Source organism: Camelus dromedarius, chromosome X, assembly GCF_036321535.1.
Source record: "Camelus dromedarius isolate mCamDro1 chromosome X, mCamDro1.pat, whole genome shotgun sequence".
NCBI lineage: Eukaryota > Metazoa > Chordata > Mammalia > Artiodactyla > Camelidae > Camelus > Camelus dromedarius.
Genome location: NC_087472.1, coordinates 27,310,913 through 27,335,123, shown reverse-complemented (window position 1 = coordinate 27,335,123; position 24,211 = coordinate 27,310,913).

Sequence of the window (24,211 nt, the reverse complement as noted above, 5' to 3'; positions counted from 1 at the left end):
CACACAAAATCCCCACATGGTAATCATTAATGTTTTCCAACTGCTACAGTTCTCTTCTCCCTCTAGATTCATGGTCGAGTTGTACTTTCTGAACCTTTATGGTTGGGTAGGGCTGTGTGACCAGTTCTGGCCAATGAATTCCAAGAAGCAGTGACATGTATCACTTCTGGCTGAGCACGTAATTCATTTATCAGTTAGAGCTCTCTTTCCCTCTGCTATGACAACAAGCAATGCTCCAGAGAGTGGCTATTCCATCCTCCATCCTGGGTCCTAGGAAAAGACAACATGGGAGATTTGGGAGTTTGTTGCTGCTACGTAACTTAAACCATCCTGACTGATATAGCTTCCTTCATGGAGCCCTTCTGGAAACTTCCCTACTACCTCTCTTTGCTTTCAAATTTGAGTGGAACTGAATGTCTGTTTTCCATAAACAATTTAGAATAGCCTATAGGTAAAAGGTAGCCCTGGGATTTGATTTTTTCAAAGTTTGGATGTGATGTGGAAATTTTGTTATTCTCTGTAGCTTATTAAATGACATTCTACCTACGTGATTTTCACTTAGAAATATATCTGATAAGATGTGTATTGTAAGTTCTAAAGCAACTGACACACACAAATAAAAATGATGGTAGACTTAAAACCATATCAATAATTAATTTAAATATAAATTAATTAGGCACTCCATATAAGAGGCAGGGATTGGCCAGATTGGATTAAAAAACAAGGTCCAATTAGATGCTATCTACAAGAGATATGCTTTAAATTCAAAGACATAGGTAAGCTGAAAGTGAAAGGATGGAAAAGATACACCACAGAAAAAATAAGCTTCATAAATGTATCTGAGAAAAAAACAGAAATCTACCCTGGCAAATAAATATTCTAGGATATTAAATGACAGAAAAAGAGAAAAAAAAAAATTCAAGCGAAGCACAGGCTTAATTTGTTTTCAAATATTAAAGCATTCTCTTGTATAGTTGTTATTTAAGTGCAGGTGTTTTGCATCTTGAAAGGAGAAAATATCTGAAGCATTTTGAGAGAAAATGATCATGCAGAAGAGCCTCATAAAATAATAATATTTGGAGCTCAAAGAGGACTTGAAAAATCACCTAATCCAAGGTTTCCAAGTCAAATAGAAATACCACCTATGGTATATAAAATGCTTTTGGCTGGTACTTTAAAACATTTTAATAGCTATGAATTTAATAAGATTCATTAGGAAATACTATAACTAGTACATCGCACTCATGATTTCACTAACATTATTAGCTACTAAAGACAAATCTTACACAAACAAGTCATGTTTTAATTTAAAGGTAGTTATTAGGTAAATGATTATATACAGACATGGTATATAAATATGGCAAAAATCATGGAGGTGATATGAAAATGACTGACATTTTGGAAACACTGATTGAACCCAATTCTTCTTAGGAAGAACGGAGGCCTAGGGAGGGGAAATAATTTGCTTAGTGTCACATGGTAAGTCAATGGCAAACCTGAGTCTAGAACCTAATTCTTCCAATATTCACTGCAGTGCTTTTTCTCCTACTTTACTATTTAAGAAGAAGCATAATTACCTGGATATTTTAGAACATCTTGCATTCAATGAAAAAATAAATAAGCTGCCTTTAGGGATCTATTGAACAGTATAACATGCCAGGACTGAATGAGCTCATTGAAGGTTCAGCCCAATTTCCTTATCTGTCTGCACCATCTTTCTTACTTAGAGATGGTTGATGTTAACTCTGAAGTTCTAAAGTCCTGAATCATCAAAAGGCAATTCTTTGGCTGGTAATCAAGGTTTTCCACTAGTAAACATTTCTTTATGTTTATCATCTCCCACCTCCATTAGAATACAAGCTACACGAGGCAGGGATTTTGTCCATTTTGCTCACTACTCTGTCCTCAGCACTTAGAATGGGCCTTGCCTATAGTGGGTGTTCATTTATTATTTGTTGGTTGAATGGCTCTGAGAGATGAAGAGGATACTGTAACCCCAGAAATGAAAGTTATCTATCTTGGTATATGCTCATGTGTCATTAGTTCAACAGAAGTATTCATTCATTCATTTTTTAATTTAACAAACACTTGTGCAGAATCTATCATGTGGCAGACACTGTCCTGGCATAAGAGATATAATAGTGGATGAGACAAACGTGATCTCCCCTCACAGAACTCATTTTCTATGAGGAACAAGTACAAACAGGCTGGCAAATATGATCAAGTATGTTAAGTGCTACATTAGGTATAACTATTAAAGTGCTATAGGAGGCAAATTGGGAGAAACTTCACCCAGACTTGAGGGTAAGGAAAATCTAAACTGAACCTGAAGGATGAATGGCAGTTAATTAGAGCAAAATAGTTTATGCTTAATCACAATGGCAGTAAAGCCCTGAGCCAGCCCTAAGCAAAAAGGTCGTATAGATAAAATGCCTTCCCTGCCCCTATCTTTTTCCTGTGAGTGTGTCTGAGAGATTTCTATCTGGTGTTCTATTTTCAAAGGACCTTGCTCCCAACTGAGCCTCACCGTGGTAGTAGCTGATAAAAGTTCAAGGCATTTCTCTTCCCCCAGATATTCTAAACAAGTCTACAATTATCCAATCTTTGTATCCTTCCCTGAACTATAAAAAGGAAAATAGGATGCTTTAATAATAACTTATCCTGATATCATTATTTAGAGAAGAGGTCAGCAAACTACCACCTGCTGACCAGCAATGTTTTTATGGATAAAGTTCTATTGGCACACAGCCATACTTAGTTATTTAAATATTGTCTGTGGCTGCTTTTGCTCTACAATGGCAGAGTTGAGTAGTTGCAACAGAAGCTGTGTGCTCCTCAAACCTGAATTATTTTCTAGCTGGCCTTTGACTGAAGAAAATTGCCCACCCTCTAGTTTAGAATGGTAATTTTATCCTTAAAAATAATCGTTCATTTTTACAGTGGAAAATTAAACTTACTGATTATTTAATGAATTTCTGTACATACCACTGTTTTCAGAAATAACACCTTCCCTCTGTGTTTACTTTTCTTCTTTCTAAAATCCATATTTCAATAATTTTTAGGAGAATCTGTGATAACCTTTCTTAATCTTTACAAGTCTGAAAATGCCTTTATTTTGCCCTTGCTTATAAAGGATAATTTAATTGAGTATAAAATTCCAGGTTCATAGTCTCCTCCCACCTGAAGTACTTTGAAGGTAGAGGCAGACCTCATTTTATTGTGCTTCACATATACTGTGGTTTTTAAAAATGGAAGGTTTGTTGCAACCCTGTGTTAACAGATGACAATTAGCACTTTTTAGCAATAAGGTATTTTTAATTAAGGTATATACATTGTTTTTTAGACCTAATGCTATTCCACACTTAATAGAATATGATATACTATAAACATAACTTTTATATGGACTAGGAAACCAAAAAAATTGTGGCAGTTGCTTTATTGCAATGTTTGCTTTGTTGTGGTATTCTGGAAGTGAACCTGCAGTATCTCTGAGGTATGTCTGTATTGTTTCATTGTCTACGGACTCTTTTTTTTTTAAATTAAGAAATCAGTTTAGTCTTTTTGTATGTCATTGGTCTTTTATTTCTGATATCTTTTGAGATTCTCTTTTTAACCTTGATGCTCTGCAGTCCTACATACGTGCCTTGATATAAATTTATGTTTATTTAGCCTGATGGTATTTGGAGTGCACTTTCAATCTGAGGAATTTTGTCTTTAGTTCTGGAAATTTCTCAGCCATTATATCCTCAAATAGTTCTTGTTGCCACTCCATCCATTCCCATCTCCTGGATTTTTATGAGACAAATATCGGAAACTCTTTGGCTCTCCATGTCTCTTTAATTTATCCTTCATATATTTCTAAGTCTTTGTCCCTTAGTGCCATGTCTTGGGTTGATTTTTCTCAGAAATATTTTCCAATTCATTAATTTTTTATTCATCTCAAGTTGAGAACATCTTTTATTTCAATGACTAATGAAAAAGGATGAGATTCCTCCAAGCTCCCTGACTCAAGCCTGGACCAGGGTGCACATCTTGCGAGAAGTACCTTTAGTTGCTTTACCCCACAGCAGCTGGACTTCCAGCTGCCTCTGCCTGCTTCTGAACAGAGAATCTGGAAGTGACTTCAGACTCACACACCATTTTATGCTTTTGTCCTATTTCTGGTCCTCAGTAATAGCCATATTAGTTTTGATTCTGACTATGTCTTTTTGGTTTTTCTCTCTTTAAATTTTGTAAACCATAACTTTGTGTTTGGAACAGAGAGGTCATTAAAATATGAACTTGCAATACCATTTCAACCATAAGAAGCACTTATACTTAATAGAGATTATTTAAGAATAAATGCCTTCAAACTCAATAAAAAAAGTTAAAAAAAAGAAAAAAGAAAAATTTGACACAACATTGTAAAATGACTATAACTCAATGAAAAAATATTGAAAAAAAAGAATAAATACCTTCAAGAATATAAAATGAATTCATAACAGTAGCTCTTGAGGCAGATGGTTTGTGGTTAGGGATTTAGGGGAAGGGTTTGTGTAGGCTTCCTTAAACCATCTCATATAAACAGCAACCTCCTTTAAGGGTGGACACTGCAGTGACATATGTAACCCCCATCAACTGGGTTCTTCCATTGATATAAGATTCACTTGAACTATATTCTGTACCATTTTGAAGTTCAAATACCTTCTGAAGCTTTCTATGAATTTTAGGTGGATTACATTCCAATGTTTACCTTTACTTCTGGACTTTTATTCCTATGTGTGCTGTCCGTCTTCTATACTTTTCTGATTCAGACCAGAAAAAAATCTTTCACATTTATAGGGAAGGAAAATTTTTTCCTCTGTCCTTCTTGGTTCTTTGTCTTGTCTAATCATCATATTAACATAGGACAGATTAACAGGAGAAAAACTAATTTAATTACACACATACCGGGGCCCCACAAGAATTGAGACCCACAGGCAGTCAGGCAATTGTGGTTTATATGCCATTCTGAGCTAAGGAGAAGTGGATAGGGACCTGGGACTTCCAAAGGAAGAAAGACCCTTTACAGGAAGATATGAAAAGCAAAAGCTGAGTAAACAAACATTTGCCATGCCGAATAGAGAAAATGGGGCACAGAGAGGACTTTGAACAAGCAGGTCTCCCTACGTTCTCCCCAGTCTACCACACCTAGCTCACAGTCTTTGTAGTTTCCTCTGGTGATAGTTTCCTTCCTAGACCAGACCCTCTATCTAAATTATTTTAGGCAGTTATGGAGTGGGGGTAAGGGTGGGGGGTTAGATAAAAAAGAAAAATTGCTTGAGTGTTCTGTTTCTTAAAAATATTCAACCTAAAATAATCCTCATATCAAAGAGACACATTTTGAGGTGTCAAAATTTTGTTCCCCTATGCTTTATTTACTCAGTCAATCAAGCATAACAAAAACCTATGGGTATAAAAAAAATCTACGGAGACTTGACAAGAAGGTTTACAGTGAAAAAAAACAAACAATTTTCGAATTGAATGTTTTTAAAACTCTTTCACAGGCATCCAAATGAATACAAGGAAAACTGGAGAAATCTGAATCAGATCAATGTCAATATCTTGGGTGTGATATTATACTATAGTTGCAAAATTTACCATTGTGGTAAACTGGGCGAAATGCCTAAGGGATCTCTCTGTATTATGTTTTACAACTGCATGTGAACCTACAATTATCTCCATTTTTGAAAAGTAAGGGAAAAAGCCAAGACAGCTTTGCCAATGTTGGGGAGGAAGAAATTTTCTTATACCCTTCTAGGTTCTTCTAGCTGGTCTAAGAATTAAATTACACTGGAATTTGACACAACATTGTAAAATGACTATAACTCAATTAAAAAATGTAAAAAAAAAAGAATTAAATTGATGTGAGACAGATTAACAGGAGAACAGCAAACAGAAGTTTACCAATGTGAATACATAAGAAAGACCCAGGAAAACTGAGCAACTCACCAAAATGGTTGAAATTCTCACCTTAAATACCCTCTTCAGCTAAAGACAAAAGAAGATCTATGGATTTGGGACTTCAGAGGGGAAGAAGGCATTGACATGGAGATGGAAAATCAAAAGTTTGGTAAATAAATGTTTGCTGGCCTATGCAGAGGCAATGGGTCACAGAGTAGACTCTGACCTTTAGACGTTGCCTAGAGTTCCCCCACCACACCTAGGCCGTATTTATTGCAGAGAGCTCTGGTGATAGCTCTATTCCTGGAACAGATCTTCCATCTAAATTATTTTTAGGCATTTGGGGGAAGGTCAGAATTTCTTCTTAGGCTTTTGGGCCTTGATTATTTTCAGCTTGAAATAATCTGCATGTCAAAAAGGCATTTTGGGGTGGTAAGTTTTGCTCCCCTGCACCACTGAGGGGTTTCCTTTCTGGTCCTTCACCCAACATGGTACCCAATCTTCCACCACATTGGTGGCATGTCACTTCTTCCTTCTCTTCCTTTCTCTTGAGCTCCTATTCTGAATCCAAAAAAAAAGAGAGAGAGAAAGAAAAGAAAAATGATAGATAGGAAAACCAAAAACATTTTTTTTCTTTTTACGGTATAGAAAAGAAAAATAATTGGCCATTGTCTTTCATTGTCTTGGCTCTGTATCTCACCCTCCATTCCTAGAGTCTTGCAAATTATTTTTACTAAGAAAGTTTTATCTCTAAGAATTCTGATGCCAGTTGCTGATATAATATGGGTTTTACCTCCCAGAATAAGAATATTTACTACTCCCCTGGAAGGTCTTGAAAAAGAACCTACGTTTTGAGCAGGATATTGACTGGGTTGCAATTTATTGATTTCACAGGTATGATTTGTGGCTGAGTGGTAATATTAGTGTTTCTGCCATCACGGTACTTACATGACTAAGGAAGACAGGTGGCGCCATGTGGGAAGGTTCAAATCATTCCTTGGCATCCTATCCAGTTATGGGTATACTTAGAAACAGCTGGATTTTGAGTTCAAGATGTAAATATTAACTACTATATGTAGAATAGATAAATGATAAGTTTCTTCTGTATAGCACAGAGAACCGTATTCAATATCTTATAGTAACCTATAATGAAAAAGAATATGAGAAGGAATACATGTATGTATATGTATGGCTGAGGCATGATGATGCACACCAGAAATTGACACATTATAAACTGATTATCTAATTTAATCCTTGTGACAATCCCATGGGGTAAGTACTACTGTTATCCCAATATTTGTATTAGGAAACAGAGGCACAGGATGGTTAGGCAACTTGACTAAAGTCACACAGCCAGTCAGTGTTAGGCAATCAGCCTCTAGAATATATATTTTTAATACTTTCTTCTTGTTCTGGATTTTAGTCCCAGTTCTGCTACTTACTAGTTGTGAGTCTTTAGGTGACTCACTTAACTTGTTTGAATCAGTTTCTTTAATAGCAAAATACATCGTTACAAGGGTTAAATAAGATACTACTTCTTCCTTCTCTTCCTTTCTCTTGAGCTCCTATTCTGAACCCCCCAAAAAGAGAGAAAGAAAAGAAAAAAGATAGATAGGAAAACCAAAAACATTTTTTTTCTTTTTATGGTATAGAAAGTTTTATTTAAAACTTTATAAGATGCTATAAAAATCTTTTAAAAGGTGTATTTTTCAAGACCAGTATGAAAAGGATCAATTTTGCCCATTCGTTAAGAAATGCAAAATAAAGCAACAACCAGGACCATTTCCCCCTACCATATTGAGCAGATTAAAACACTGACAGTTCCCTATTGTAAGCATATTCATTCACTGTGCAACCTCTTCAGTGAACAATTTAACAGTATCTATCTATCAATATTTTTAATGCACATCCCCTTTAACCTGGCTATTCCATTTCCAAAAAAAGCCTCTTACAGCAGTGCTTACTCAGTTGAGCAAAGATGCACGTACAAGGCTGTTTGCAGCATTGTTTGTATTTGCAAAAAACTGGAAACAGCTTAAATGTCCACTAAGCCCTCACAACTGCAATGAATATGTGCAGTGCTTTCCTAACAGGTATCCTTACAGCTAAATTTCTCTACTTTTGTAAGTAAAAAAAAAAAAAAAAAAAAAATGCTTTCTATTCAATGGACTTGTCTATTGCTTTTTGAATAAATTGCTGAGTAATTTCAGTGCTTCTATTGTTGTTTTCATAAACCCGAGAAGAGTTACCAGAGGTGTTATGATACCATATAAATGTCAAGAGGTGATTGAAAGGAACCATTTTTAGTGTTTAATCATTGTTCACTCTCATTTCTAGGCTATTTTCCCTACCCTGAGGGTTTAGCAGAATTATGTCGTCTTTTCCAAACAGATTTTTCTCTCTAAAGTTTCTTGTGTTTCTCTCAAACTCTGACTGTCCTTCATCTTCTACCTGAAGGGCTTAGTCATTGTCAGACTTCTCCACTATTAAAAAAAAAAAGAGAGAGAGAAAGAAAGAAAAGAAAAGAAAGAACAGTGGGGACTTCAGAGTGGTGGAGTTATACTTCTCTGTGAAAATGGTGACACCTCACCAAACACCACCCAGGCAATTAACATACAAGAATAAAGAGAGACGGCCAATGAAAGAGTAGATAATATTAAAATAAAAATCCAGCATGGTCCTCTAGGGAAGATATAAAAAGGAATGTTTTATATAGCCCTCTTAATGCTCAGTTAAGTTTATTTAGCAACTTTTTCCTAATTATGGCATAACCATTCAGAGTAGACTTAACATTGCTTTATCCTGGATATTTACAATTGTGTCTGAGAGCCCATTTGTCCTTGAGAGTCTAGCAATCAGCAAAGCAGATGATGAAGCTATAAATCTATGGAATCGCTTTGCCAAATATCAGTGTCTCATCATTACGGTAGTGAAATGAGTTTTTTTCCAGAACACTATTGAATGCGTCTCACAATCACCATTTTTCAGTGGCTTAATCTACACTGTGAGTTGACTTGAATTTTTTTTCCCCGAAGCTTTGGCTATAAATAACACATGATAATAGGACAAAGCTGAAGAATGAAAAAGGTTGGAATGGATTTTATTTTAAATCTTTCAAATTGTGTGTTTCTAAAGCAAGCTTATGTATTTGCAATCATTTCTAGCCACTATTTGTGCATCTGTGCTCGAGAGAGAGAAAAGAAGACTATGACCGTATTTAACTCAGGAAAACAATAAAAAGCAGCTCTTTGTTCCACCATCAACTCTCTTTGTTTTAGGCATTAGAACATAAATATGTCCTGCATTGCTTCCATGACTGAGAACAGGATCCCAACAATTTACTTAAGCACTTCAATGGGACAGTGTAACTTTCTGCACCTAAAACATGTTGGATAATCAGGAGGCAGATTTTAAATACCTGTAAAACTAGGCCCTCTCGGGAAAGACTTACATAGAGAAAGTGAGGAAGCAAAGAAAGGAAATTATTGCTTGGCTATAGCTGACATTCTAGCTGGCTGTTTGTGGTTGGTTGTCCGTAGCATTTTGATTTCCTAACCTTGAGGCATTTATAGTCTTAGATTCTGGTCTGGTTATATAGGCCGCCAGGGCATTAGAGCCACTTCAGTCTAATGGTCTCCTTGTTTGATTAATTTAGCACACCTTTGATTTAAGCTTTAACATTCCAGACCTTTTCCATTAAATCAAACCCGTGCTAATGGAGCCAGATATCCTGAATCACTTAAAACTACAGCAGCATTCACCTTTTTACCAGATAGCCAGCAGTCTTGCATCTTGCTGGAAATTACAAAAGTGTGAAGTGGCCAGTTTCAAACTGGTGGAAAATTTGAAATTTAGTGAGTCATTTGACATCACACCTCATCTCCTTACCAAGTAGACGTGGAGGAAGCAAAAAGTTGGTCTATACATCAGATGTTCCATGTGCCTTTTATTATTGTATTTAATTATGGGCCCCATCTCCAGCAGGAACATCCAGAGCAGGAAATTGGCACTTAATCACACTTAATAAGAAGAGGCTGAGGTTCTGGAAATTTCCTGTGTGGCTACTTTTCTGGCCACCATGTAACTCCTATAATGATTCATTTTGAGCTTAGAAAATGAGATTTTGTTTCTATATTCTTACTCAGTGAAACATTTCTTAATTACATTAACAATAATTATGTGGGAATTGAATTTCCTATTTGTCTCTTATTGCTCATTATAAGTTACAGTCTATTAATTTGAAAAAATGGACTCAATACTTGGAGGCATTGATCCATAGCACCACAGCATTTTTTTTTTAAACAAGTGAATAATAATTGAAAGAACAGTAGGGTCAGGATGAGGGAAAGTAAATGCAATTTTACCTGGATATTTTACTCACTTTTTAAAAGTGGTGTTTTGTTTTAATCAGTGACATATTTGGAAAGATTGCTAAGGTACTTTTTTCTTTTCAAAAAAAATTATGATTTATTTAGGGGAGATAATTAAGTTTATTTATTTATTTATTTATTTTTGGTGGAGATACTCGGGATTGAACCCAGGACCTCATGCATGCTAAGCAGGCACTCTACCACTGAGCTCTACCCACCCCCTCATTTTTTTCTTTAGTATTATCCTAGTGCCCATGGAAATCAGTGATTTGCAGCAGAGTTCAGCATCAAACAGGACTTTTTAAAGACCTAAAAATCACAGAGAAAAATGAATCTGTTCTTTTTAATCCTTCTGAAAACTTGAATGCATAGTAATAGCACTTTTGAAAATGTTCCTTTGCAAATAGGAACTGATGACTGTTTAGCTGTGTTTTAGTTTAAGTGTCTTTGTGTGCGAGTATGTATACATGGGGGGTGGCTTTAAGGATAGATAGTTTGCAAATACTTTGCCATTAGCACAGCAATATCGGTACCATGAATTATTAAGATCAGCTTGCAACTGAAGTGAGCATAGGAATTGGGTCCTGAATGAAGGCGAGTAGAATTTGCCACCCCAGAATAGGCCTCTTAGGCCTAAGGATTATTTTAAACTGGTTATTTTTAAGAAACAGGAGACATAGGAGAAGCTCTGAAAACTAGGTGGAAGTTACTCTTTTGTAAGAGAAGTTTACATTTATTGAAGAAATCTCTATTTGTAAGACATCTCTGTATGTCCCTCTCTGTACAGAAAGAGGAGGACACAAATCTTTAGCAACTTACCAGTAGAGAAGGCAAGGACTTAAATATGCGTAACTTCTTTACTGTGCTTTGCCTGGTCACTTCTCACGACATCTTTTGTCTTTAGCTGGAGATGAATTTAAAGTGGTGGCTTGGGTCATTTAGGGGAGTTACTCAATTCTCCTGGGTATCTCCCTTGTATACAGGAGGCATACATTATTATTATTATTATTATTATTATTATTATTATTATTATTATTATTATTATATTATTAAACTTCTGTTTTTCTCCCATTAATGTCTCTTTTATTATGAGGGAGGGTCTCAGTCAAGACCTTAGAAGGGTAGAGGGAATGTTATTTTCCTCCCACAGGCCATAGAATCAAAATCATAAAATGAGGTGAATTGGGAGTAATGTGAGATTCAGGACTACTCTAGTCAAAATAACAAAAGCCTTTATATCAGTGCTCTAGTAAGCAGGCATTACAGATCTTAGTTACACCTTGACGGGGAAATTTTAAAATCCTGCCAGCAGTGGACCTCTCTGTATGAATAGAGAGGAGAGAACGCAATTCAGTACTGCATGAGCATCATCACACTCACATGCATGTAAGGTAGCACAGCAGTCTGGATGGATTTACAAAGTCTGGACAGACTTTCACAGAAATTTATACTCTAAACTAGAAGAAAGAATGATGAAAACTTCTCTTATCTCCTTGAGAGACAAATAGATGCACTTGCGGTTGTCTCTTGCATAACTCCCAAGAGACTTAATTTCAGAAGGGTTTATTTATAGTTCCAAGAGTTAGAAGATCTGTGAACTGAATTATGAAATTGGAAGGGTTGGCCTCTACTTCAGCCAGTTAGACTTTCAAGAGGCAGCCTAAGGAGGGGAAGGTCTTTGAAGAAAGCTTCACCATTTTAACCTTGCAATCTACATTTCTAATTTATAATTGGTTTTATCTGAGTGAATATATTCATATGTGTTTACTATTTATATACTTTATCTGTTAAAGTATATGTAGTTCTGGTGAGGATTTAGTTCATCTCAACTGATATTTATTTACATGACTCAGAAGATCTAATTCCTGTGTTCCCCTTTCAGGCATTCATTCATAAGCATACATCAAGGGGATGAGAATGGAGGCAGGAAAACCTGTGCAAATATTTGATTGATTGAAAGGAAACATTTCTCTCAAAGCATGAACACAGCCCACCATGGCATGAGCTTCAAGTCGTATTTGTTCAATAAGAGAATATAAGATAAAGGCAGCCTATTCTTGCTGGACTCTTGAGACAAATATCAGAAACCAGCAAAACATTAGACAAATGTATTGTTGACTTAAGGAAAAATGCACAATGTAAGAGTTATTGCTTACAGTTTTATTCAGAGATCTTACTGAGGACTATAGCCTGGAAAACAGCCTCTCGTTGACTCTGAGGGAACTCTTCCACAGAGGTAAGGGAGAAGCCAGTATGTGTATGTGTGTGTGTGTGTGTGTATGATTTTTGGCTAGAGAATACATGTAGTTAAGCATATATCTTGGTAAAATATTCCTGCTAGTCACAAGGAGCAAATATCTTAATAATTTCAGTGCTTTTCTATATATAGGAAGATGCAAAAATCTAGGTTCATTAATATTCCTTCTACGATATAAATATAACTAAATAAGGGGCCTGTTTTTCCAAACCTCATCCTGTTTCTTATCCTGAATTCCTCTCAGGGTGCACTGTTGGTCAATGACTTAATCTTTGTAGAACTATAATCCCTGTAGCAACATTCTTTGTTTTACAGTATTGATTATGAAAGTAACATTCCAATCATTAGACTGAATCAGCTGTGAACCCAGAGAAAAAAAAGACTAAACTATTAGATTTTTCTGAACAGCAACGAGATATTCCAGGTAGTTTCTGAATCGGCCCATATCAGTAAGATTATTTTGGCACACATAATTTTAAATCTCAATTTCTTTTTCCTTGAAAGAGAAGGAAAATGGATGAGAGAAGGAGAGAGAAAGGGAGAGACCTGTCTAATGCTCTTCTCTTCCCATGTGGAGTTAAGAGAAGATTCTGAGTCCCTTTAAAAGAATAGTTACAAAAACTGTTAGATCAAGGGGTATACAAGTATAAAATATAAGGATTATATCAGGATATAATGTATCAGACATGATAGTTGTGTGCCTCATAGTCTCTTTGTGGGGAAGAAAAACAGCTGGGTAAGAGTATTGGGAATATCTGGAGGTGGTTGGGTTACTATATCCTAAGAGGATGGGTGTCAAACTGAAGGAAGGTATTCTGCTGAAGGGCCCTGAACTTGATAATTCTATTTAACATCTTTATCAGCAATTTGAAGTCACATAGGGAAGGGACACATTACATTTGCAGATGACATGAAATTTAAGATGCTAGGTAACAGAACTAAGATTCAAAAGGTTCTGGATAGTTCATAATCACGGGCTAAAATTAATCAGATGAAATTCAGTAAGAATATACTTGATACCAAATAAAAACAAATCCTGACTTAGAAGAGACTTTATTCAAAAAGATGACAGCAAAGGGTGGAGAAAGGACTATTGCAATAGGGGACGAGGACCATCATAATAAAGCACTATGACCATCAGTTCTGCAAAGCATCTCAAGAGTTAGGTAATTTTTTTCTTTCACAGAGAGGAGTAAACAGGGCTGGAAAGAAACTTGTGTAGAGAAATGGATTGAAAAGGTGGCATGATTAGATATTAAACTGGATAATGTTTTAGCTAGAGGCCAGCCTATTTTACAGGAGAGGCTGTTAAGTTGTTCTATGCTGGCTCATACTGACCATGGGCCAGATTTAAGGGGCCTGGAGCAAGGACAGAATCTTAACCGAAGTTTGGTTAACAAGTATCTTTTTTTTAAATATCAGTGGGGACAAGCATTTCATCTAATAATTTATGAGGCAAAGAATAGGACTTTGGAGGATCTGGGTCTGGCCTTGCCGTAGATAAACCAGGGGCTATATGTGAGTATTATCTAAGTCATATGAGAAATGATAATTTTTTTTGCAATAGGCTGTTTTGCAGCACACAAAAGCTTGGGAGTTTCCTTTAACCTCTTTTCCAGGAGCATAGGGGTCAGGTAAAATTCAGCATTGTCTGTAATGTGCTTCATGAAAGGTCAAGGAACTCAGTATCAAGGACAGGATGGGGAGGGGGGTGCTTTTGGCTTAACAGTAGGTTATATGTAAAACACCAGATTTCAGTTGGTCTGTGCCATCAGTGTGACATGTGGTATGTGGGGGGGGGGGGCAATTTTAGGCCATATTAATAGAAAGTGGAAAACTATCAAAGGGGAAGGTTCATCTATTGTGGACTGTACTCATCAAAATATGTCTAGAGCAACATGTTCAGTTCTGAATATGTATGTGGCAGTGTTTTATATAGATTATAAATTTAATTCTTATATTATCTCTTTAAGGTAAATAGGTCTATCTTCAAATATTTGAAGAACTTTCATGTGAAAGTGGAGTTACATGTGTATCTTTTGTAGCTTCTGTAGGTAGAGGTAAAGTCAATGAATAGAAGTTATGGAAGGCAGAGTCCTGCTCAAGCAAAGGAAGACTATTCTCTCACATTTTCCTTCTCCAAAGGACTTCCAATCACTAGAAGTATTCAAACAGAAACCAAATGCTCACCGGGCCCAGATGTTATAGTGGGAGTTCTGCATTGGATGAGAAATTTGGTCTAATTTCTTTGGTCCCTTCCCAGTTTTATGATCCTGTGACTCTCCTAATTGATCATTCAACCTGATTCTGATTCATCTTTCTTTGAGAAGCTTTGTCCCTTCAACTCTGCAGAGACTCCTCCTCAGGAGTACCAAGCACTTATGACAGGACAGTGTTAACTTTGGGAAAGCACATTTCACCCGAGCTAGTAAGTGTTCAAAGGACAGGGACGTTAGAGACTGTCTCCTAGCTGCTAGTACATGTCTTTGTATGTTTTAGGTCCTCTGGTCCTCGACAACCTATAAAAACTGGGTTGTTCCTTTGTCACCCTGATTCCTTTCTTTTCAGCCTGGTTGAAACATCTGTGTTTATCTCCATAGTGACTGTCTCCTGTTGTTGGTCATTAGTATGCACACATAGGCTAAAACTGGGCTATAGATAGTTGTTTCTGATTAAAACGTTTTATCTGCTGTGCAAGGTGGAGGGTTCTTACATGAGCCTCATAACCAAAGGTAGGTCTCTAGGTCATATTTTCTCCTGGGAGCCTTGGGGAAGCACACAGACAATCCTCAGTAACACTTCTATGTATATTGTAGGGGAGGGAGAAATAATCTTCCCTCTACCCTTCTAAGTTCTCAGATGGGGCCTCTGTAACACAAGACAGATTGAACAGTGAAAAAAGTTTATTAACACATATATCTCATCTATACATGGGTGACACCCGGGGAAAAAAGGTGGCTTAAAATTTGGGCTTAAATATCATCTTCATTGAAAAACATCATATATTAAAAGGAAACTTCAACAAAGCAATGCAGGTATGAACAACTGAATAGAAAAGTGGGCCAATATTGCAAACAGATAATTCACAGAAAATGAAAAGAAATAGCCAAGAAACAGATAAAAAGATGTCCGGGCTCATTAACACTGAAAGAACACATGCCTCACTCGTCGAATGGAAATAGAATAGTCAGGAGTATAGGTGGGCTGGCTGGAACAGCATTTTGGCTTTATATCAAAAAGAGGCACCTCTGCCTTTGAAGGAATCATCATCTTCAACTCCACTGCCTTCATGAAGCAATGCTACTGCCTCAGGCCCTAGATTCACAGATGTTCTAAATGTCTAGCTCTTAATTAAATTAAAATGCCATGTTGTCCATTGGGCCACTACTGATGTTGAGGCTTAGTGCCAGCTATTTGTAAACAAAAGTGGATATGGTTATGCCATTCAATAGGCAGAACTCAAGCCAGTCTTACTAGCCCTGGCCAGTGCTACCCTTGATGAATATTTTTACCATTTTACTAACACTTGGGATGTTGCCAATGTCCCAAGTGTCTGGCCTACCACTTAGAAGACTACAGAGTGGTAGATTAAATGCACTCCTCTTTGGAGCTAGGAACTGTGGAATCAAATCTCAGCTGGCAATCAGATAGACTGAGTCACTCATGTACATGTCAATACTAAGTGCCTGTTCTCTGATAAGACCAACTGGAATCAAGCTGCTAATCAAGCCTGTGCAGGGGACCACCATTACGACCTAAGTTCATCACCACACTGAACGTGGCAACACATCCACTTTTGTAAATAGGGCAAAAAGGACTGTATGTTTCAGCAGCAATTACCACTTCATGCCAAACTTGCAACTCTTGTCAAAAGTTGACCCATTGGACTCACATGGGAAGACACATTGGAGCAACCATTGCTACTGTCTTCTGTCAAACTGACTACATGGATTCTTTGACGCCCCCCCCCCCCTTAAAGGCTATCTTTGGTGCTTCATGACTATCAACACTTTTTCTGCTCATCACGTTGCTGTTCCAGTCTGCTCAGATAACTCTGGCTACCCAATATGACCCTTAAATCAAAACTGTACCATATTTTGCTTTCAAAACCATCTACATTCTGATACTTGCTTGCCTTTTGTCATAAAGGCCACAGAAAAATGGACTGATGATCATGGTATTTGATGGGCATCCATGTCCCTAATCATCTTCAGGTTGCTGACATCAGTGAGAAGTGAAATGCATTTTTTAAAATATCTAAAAATTACTTGACTCTTCCTACCTTATCCATTCTTGGTCTACATGCTTTAGTAAGACAATTTGGTCAATGAATGTGGCCATTTGCAGTGTTAAAAAACAAAATTCAACTGCATAACTTGAAGATCTAATTTGCTTTATTAAATAAAAACAGGGAAGCATCCCATCTAGCAAGTAGAAAGGTGCTCTAAGGAGTTGTACAAAATGGAAGGTTTTTATAGGCAGAATAGTGTGGGAAAAGGAAGTCATAAACAAAAGAAAGAATTTTATCAGGCAGGATCACCTTCCTTTGGAGGAAGGCCAGAAATCTGTCATGCAGATTATTTCACTAATGTTGATAGAATATTCCAAACTAATTGGCTTAAAATTCCACTCCTGGGAGAGGCTGAATTTATAATGAAGTTAGGTATTAAGTTTTGGTTTGGTGATGTGGGGCTTAGAACAAGCGATTCCATTTTGGGTCTGTTAGTTTTTCTTTTTTCTTTTTTTCTTAACAATTCCCCCCTTTTGATCAACTCTTAGCTAACTGAGAGATGTGATCAAAATCTAATGTGTTAGTACCACTCTCAACTATCACTGACAGCTTTTGATGTTCCTTTGTGTAGTATCCATAGGTCATGACATTTTTTGCATAATCCATATGACATTCACAGGTCATGACTCTGGGTTTACAATCCTTAGGTTGGTCATTGTCTTCATTTCTTTTCTGATGTTCCGGTATTACAGAGATCATTTGCTTGGTGGTCAGAGGCCGTGAACATGCATTTAAAGCTTTTGAGAGAACACAGTGCACCAGGAGGATTACTCTGATTGGCATAAGTAGCATCATTCCCAAAGTTTGGAGGGCACTTGGGAGCCATGATCCCCAAGGCCCAAATCAATCGAAATCCAATAAATGAAAGACACCATTGAAGGAGTCACCTTTCTAAGCCAAATGGCTTGCTCAGTGATCTTTTAAAACTGAGTTTTGACTTCCCCAGAAATGTTAATCCAGGTACAGTAGGTGATGTTGGCCACAGCACAGACAGTTCCTTGATCAGCTAAAAGATAATCAAGGGCAATCCTATTGTAAAGAACAACTTTGGCCAGAGACTCTAGGATTTTCTATTTGGCAGCTATTGCCTCAATAGTGGATTCTGCAATATTTTCAAGAGTTAAGGAAAAGTTCTTGATCATAACCTCATTTACATTCACTCCTAACCAGGGAAGTAAGTGGTCTACCAAAGAAAGCTAATTTTTTAATTATAAATGCCTCCTGGTAGGTCCTTTCTAACTCTACAATGTAAATCCAGGGAAGTTGACCAGTGAGGTATCTCTGTTTGTGAACCAAGGAGAATGATAACCATCACAAAGATAAATCCTATTGGGGTACAAACTACTTACACTAAGGTGGCACTGTCAATGGACAGGTTGAAATTTTTTTTTTTTTTTTTATGGCAGATTCAGCAGTCTTCAAGGTTACCTGTCTTAGCAATGGCTTGGGAGATACAGTTAATGATAAAAGTAAAGAGAAAGAGTAAAAGAAAGAGAAGAATAAAGGGACTCTTGTTTAGTTGAGTATGAAGTGTTGATCCAGCATCATTGATGTCAGCTACTTTTCTTCCTCATCAGTTTGATTCAGAAGTCTCCAGTGTCTGCACAGGACCAGATGTCAGGTGCAGCCTTCTTCAGCTGTGAGATGTATATCTAAGGTTCAAGTCCCTGAAGTTTGGCTGCCATCTAGGTAGTGAGGAGGACCTGGGATAGGCCCTTCCATGGAGATTCAAGGGAAGTCTTTGTTCTCAGAGATTCCAAATCAGAAGAGTGAGAGAAAATTGGGAATATTTGTTTGGAGAGTCATACTCAAATATATGACAAGACTAGAAGAATCCAGAATGCAGTCTAGTTTACAGGTATATAACATAACCTCAAAGACAATTAACAGGAGTAGAATCTAGTATCTACAAAGGGGCAAACATAATTCTTCTGTCTGCAATTACTCCCATTTTTTAATCACGTATAATCACTGTAAGACTAATTTATTTGCATTACTTGGCCTGATTATTTACAAAGTGCAGCAAGAATAGTGATTGACCATGTAAGTTCTCTTTAAGACTGTTCTGCTGAAACTTTGTAAGCAAGGTTACCAAGTCGATTTTTCCAAAGGGCTTTAATTGACTCTGTAAAGTCAACCTTAGTTCCCTAAAACTATCCGCTCATATCTGAGTCTATGTACACCTCTCTCAAATATGACATTCTAATCAAAACTTTGGTAGTATAAACAATGTTTCTAGTTGTGTCCTGTTACAAAGAGAACAGGTTCTTACTGAACTTATGTAAATGGCTAAAATATTGCCAGAATCTGGAGGGATCAGGTAGGGAGAAAAAGTAAATGTTTTCATCCTTGTTTACAAAGATATACTTGATCAAATTGCTATAAGTCACAGATAGCGTAAGAAAATGCCTGCCTTAAATCTAGAAAAACAAATCATTAAGGAACCTGCAATGTTTCAAACAGAAAGTCATAAAGAAATTTTAATCATCCTCCTCAGTTCATGCAGTCCCATTAATACTTGTTCTGCTAGAATTCATTTTTTCCATTAGTTCAGAAAATTTTCACCCAGTTCAGTTTTATGATCTTACGGTTGTCAAAAACCTATACTTGTCAAAAATATTTTCCTTGAATCTCCTTGAAGATGAAGTACTTTTGCAGGAACGTGTTTGCAAAAGCATCTTGAGTAAAACAATAACTGTAAATGACAAAAGATTTTAAAATGCCCATGGTTAAAGATCTGATGAGAGTTCATTATAATGGAATTGATAAGGAAATTTGCTTATTTCTGTGACACACAGCATTTAAATAACTGGAATTATGACTGATAACATTATACTAGGACATATCAAATTCCTAAGAATTTCACACAGTTTTTGGAATGCTTATAACATCTACCTACATAAATGCAACATAAAGAAGACTTACTATTACTTCTTACTTGACTATGCTTCCCATGTAATTTAACATATCAAATTAGCCTCATTAGTTCTTTTTATAAGAACAGAGAACAAATATTTGAGATGTTCTAGAGACCCTATGGAAAATCTCAAAGTTACTTGCAGGTCAAAAAGACTTTATTTAGAATTTTACTTTGGGGAAGTTTGTCAGAAATATCAAAAGGTTTGGACACTTGACTAAATAGGACCACAGATTATGAAATAATACTTAGTTATCTATTTAACCAAGTTGGTAAAGATTTTTAAGGCAAATACTGAAGGTTACATAGTTGTGAGCAAAACTTAGTTCTTTTAAGAGAAGATTCAGTTTTCTTAAGTAATCAAAGACTTAAGTAAGACAACATGAAGCCCAAGAAATTATTTTGATAAAACACAAAATTTTGCTTTCTAACCAGATTACTTAAAAGGTAAAAAAAAAAAAAAAAAAAAAAATCATAAAAACCTTTTACAATCTCTTATCAAGAACAGGCCAATAGTTCAAAAAAATTTTGTCCTTTTAACAGAGAGGAGACCAAATTCTAATTGTGCAATGACATACTTTTGATATTAGAATTCATTTAACCCAATTAAACTAATCTAATTTTAACCAGCTTGCCAACACATTAAAATTTTTTTCCAAAAATTCCTTTTCTACAAACCATCTATGACTTTCTTTTTTATATTCAGATTTTATCTTATGTCTTCCCTCTTTCCCATTATGATAACCAGCCTCATTTTAGAACAAAATTACTTTGTTTCCCTCAACAAAAATGTATCTCCATTCCTCATACTTTATTTTACTGAAAACACACATCCTACTTTCCTTGCAAATGGAGATGTTTCCATTATTATTTCTAGTAGTTTAATAATATACTGAAAATTTTAATGCTTAAAAACCTTCATTTTTAGTGAAAATAAAGAAGTAAACAATTGTTAACTATCTTTTACTTTCACATACTATGGCTTGGCAAATTTATAAATACATTTTATCATTTCTAGAAACATATACCCTTTTAAATAGTATAATTTTTCAGTGTGGAACAAAGTATGTTTACTAGTAAACTCTAGTATCTTTTAGTTTCTCTGTAAAAAGAAGCCAAAAGTAGGTAAACCTGTGTTAAGAATTAATGCTTCAGTATTTTGTCTTATTTGGAAATGATCTGGGTATTTAACAAATTTAACTTAGCAACATTTTAAGGTTTGCAGGTTACCAAAAAGATTTGGGGAAACTATTTTAAAAGTTCACCTAAAAGCTTCTTATCCTTCTTCCATCTAGCTACTTGTTCTTATCAGTTATGTGTAGACTACCCACAAGACTTCGTAAGACATTAGACAGAGTCAGCCATCATCCCAAGCTATTTTTCTTGCTGACACATTTTGTTGGAAATAACATGAACGTATTTGACCCTTAGTAAGCCCAGTTAGGATAAAAGTTGTATGTCTGCATTATTTTTAATGTTGATAACTCTGAAGTCGTATCTATTTTAATTAAAGCAATAAACTTAAACTAGTTTTTATTACCTCAGATTACATAAACCTGAAAAGCATTTGGGTTAGTTTTTATGACATTTTTAAGAATTTTATGAGTATGTAATTCATACAAGTGCTTAATTTTCTTTAGGCCAATTAAATAGAGCTCTTTTAAAAAATAATTTTGGCATTACCATCCAGAGGTAGAAAAATACCACATATCTACAACACACACACACGCACGCACGCACGCACGCACGCAGACATTTGCAAACAGAGAACTTACAGCTTCTCTTTTAAAACTGCTGCCATGAATCAAGTAAAATAATACAAAACTCACTATTTATAAAAGGAGTTTGACCTAAGTTGTTTTTCTGGTAGCTGAAACCAGTTAAGGTTACCTGCTTACATGACTGAAGACACTCAAGATTTTCATTCACCTCAATTTCAGATGACCTTTCCCCCATTTGATAGGAATTACCTCCCCTGCATTTGCATTTCAAAGAGATGAAGTAGTTAAGAGTTCTCAGAGAAGATCAGGTAGAACATTTACATCTCAAAGGCACATGGACAAGCCTTTTGAGATAAGTAGGGTAGATTTGAGAATTGGTAAAAAAAAAAAAGAATGGGTGGACTTTGAATTGTTTCTGGAGCCCCACCTCTGGTCCTATAAAGGCTATATTTGTAAAATGAGGCAGCTGTTTTTAATTGCTAAAAGAATTAGTTTACCACTTAAATGAAATCAAAGGAATGACAATGCCCATCCAACTATGTTGGAATGTTTTTCTTTCTCTCTAGGTGCCTTAGGTTGAAGGAGAAGGTCAAAAAAAAAAAAAAGAAAGAAAGAAAGAAAGAAAGAAATCCAATCAGGCTCTGAATATCAGCTTCCAGTTTGGCTGAATTTTGGATCATACACTTAAATACTTTCAAATATCTTGTCAGATTTCAGTTGGGACGCTGAACATTTCTGGCAGTGATAATAACTGTTTGAATTGCCTTTCCAGTCTGAAGAGACTGAGAATTACTAGGAGTACTCAAAGGACAGAGAGGAGCAGTAGGAGTCCCATCAATCCTACAGTCTTTTATTTTAGTATCTTTTATATCTTTAATTTTTTCATTAGCCCTTTGCAACAAATCTTTTAACTGAAGCTATTTTGGAATTTTGAAGCCTTTCGGAGTCTTCTGCATACCAGTTGAAATAAGTATCTCATTCTATTTGATTTGGGCGCCCTTGCTTTCAAGTGCACTTCTTAAATGATCTTATCTAATTGGAATGCTTCTCAGAATGGCCATTGTAATTTCTCAGGACACAAAATTCTAGGTTATATTTAGTAGGATTTTGGCCATTTTGTAGATATTTATAGCTTTGGGGACCACAATTCTTAAGCAGGTGTGCCAGAAAGTGGTGTGCTTAACTCTCTGGACTTTAAGGATATCATTTTATTATTATTTATTTTGTGGCTAAGCCTTTGGGTCTCTCATAGCAAAATTAATATTTAAAGAGGATATGCCACTGGGTTGGAGATCATATGCTTACAGTGTACCTCACTGCATAGAAATTTTCTTGAGATTGGCAAGTGATCTTGTGTCAAACTAAGCCATCTGTGACCAACTTATCCTTACATGGGAGCCTTTGGGTTAGGTGGCTATTACTCTAACAGCTTTTAGATGCTCTATCTGTGCCCACCAATTTGTGTCTTTTTGAATTCCTAGGTTCCCATGAGCAATTAGCTGTAATCTACAAAAAACAAGATAAACATGTATACCTTAATATTGTCAGTAACCAATAAACTAGGGACTGGGGAAAGGATTGAATCAGCGGAACCCAAAGAATGGGGACTGCAGACTGATTCCAAACAAATGGAGAACTCCAGCTGCTACCAACAGTTCCCAAAGTGGAATCTGGGGAAAGATTCCAAATAAATGGGAAACTGCAGATTAAACCACCAACATTTCCTAACGTGAAATCTGGTTTTCCACTCAAAAACTTGGGAATTGGAGTCTGAAAGGCTAGGGGCTTGGCTTCAGGCAGAACCATCTGCCAGCTCAGTAGGGTTCCAGGCAGAATCATCTACCAGCTCAAGCTGAGCTTCCATATAAAGGAAAGACAATTAGATCAGGAGTTCAACACAAAGAGAGTGGAGCTCAGAACCAAGAGGTACATACCCACAGCCCTCAGAGACTGTGAGAAAGACAGTGAACTCAAAGTTTGTAGGGCACCATACCTGAGTTTCTCATTGTCCCCAAATGTAGTCAGAAGTTCACTTCATATCCCACCACAGCCACCAAATCTGTTTTTAAAAGAAATTAACTGAGTAAATTTAAAGATCTAATTGGATTTATTAACCGATTCATGAAGGGGGTAGCATCCTATCTACCAAGTAGAAAGTCACTCTGAGAAGCTATACAAAATGGAAGGTTTCATAGGAAGAAGAGAGTAGGACAAGGAAGTCATAAACAAGAGAAAGGATTATTTGAAGTAGGATCAACTTCCTTTGGGGGAAGGACAGGGGTTATCATGCAGATTACCTAACTAGTGTTGATGAGAAAATTCCAGACTGGTTATTTTAAAATTCTACTGTGAAGGAAAAGCTGGGCTGGTCTAACAAGATAACTCACAAATCTAAGTATTGGAATACTGATCTGAGTTCTGCTAGACTAATTGTAAATCTAGGTTAATTAGTGTTGGTTTGCTGTTCATGTCTTTTGCTAGCCAGCTGGGTTTTCAAAGATACATATCTGGCTTTGGAATGTTGGTTTGCTGCCTCCCCACCTCCACTTTTGTGATGATAATGCTGCTAAAGCTGTTCCATGCCTATTGGCCTAATACCCCAAGCTTGTACTTTACCCTATAAAACCTCATGTGCACATCTTGGCGGTGCTCAGAGCTTCGGAGCAGAAGCCCCTCTGAGCCCGCCGGCATAATACATCTGAGTACTCCAACCCTCCGAGTGGTGCTTGTTTC